We start from the raw sequence: 885 nt of genomic DNA on the forward strand, positions 1-885 counted from the left end.
GACTAAACACGCAATTTTACGGTCCTCTGGGTGAAAATTTTAAGGAGAAGGCTCTATCTCAGCCGGTTTTCGAGCCACGAATTATTATTGGAAGGTAAAAGGTTGCTTATTTACAGCAATATAAAAACAATTCATATCATGCAAACCGGCAGAGATAGAGCCTTCTCCTTAAAATTTTCACCCATAGGGCCGTAAAATTGCGTGTTTCGTCAAGAAAAAAATACGCCTAAAATTGTAGTTTTCAAAACCACCTCTAATGGCAGGTCAGAATAACAGGCAAGGTAGGGTTATGAAAACGTTGAAGGAAAAAACTTAAAAAATGTTTCCAGGAGTTTTCATCCAAAATGGCGTCTGGAAAACACTATTACAACCCAAGAATCGAAAATAAGCGATGTACGACTTACCCTAGTGGGTATCTGGGTGAGATCCGGGAAGGCCGTTAAATATTGCGGGGAACATCCGAACCCGGTGGCGATTTGCAACACAGTGACTGAGACCAGGTCGGCCTAAGGTGTAATGTAGATAGGTGGTCGCAAGCTCTCTCATTGGTGGATCTGACATGCGCAGAACCGACTGCGCATCTCTATGTCAACCACTGTTAGGGCAGCGCACGCGCCGCCGGGTACTCAAAAGGGATTAAGGAGCCTGGAACGACCCGGCACCGAGCCTCGTGAGGCTCGAGGCTCGACCCTAGCACGGCCGCCCGGCCTAAAGCTGACCCTTGCTATCTTTTAATACCCGATCCAGCGTGCACCCAGCACCTTTCAAACCGATCGGCGGAGTGGCGCGAAGGATCTGCCTTCCCCCACTCTCGCTCGCTTGCGACCACCTATCTACATTACACCTTAGGCCTTAGGTCGGCCAGGCACCCATGGACCCATGGTG

Source organism: Frankliniella occidentalis, unplaced genomic scaffold (assembly GCF_000697945.3).
Source record: "Frankliniella occidentalis isolate FOCC.00 unplaced genomic scaffold, Focc_3.1 Scaffold300, whole genome shotgun sequence".
NCBI lineage: Eukaryota > Metazoa > Arthropoda > Insecta > Thysanoptera > Thripidae > Frankliniella > Frankliniella occidentalis.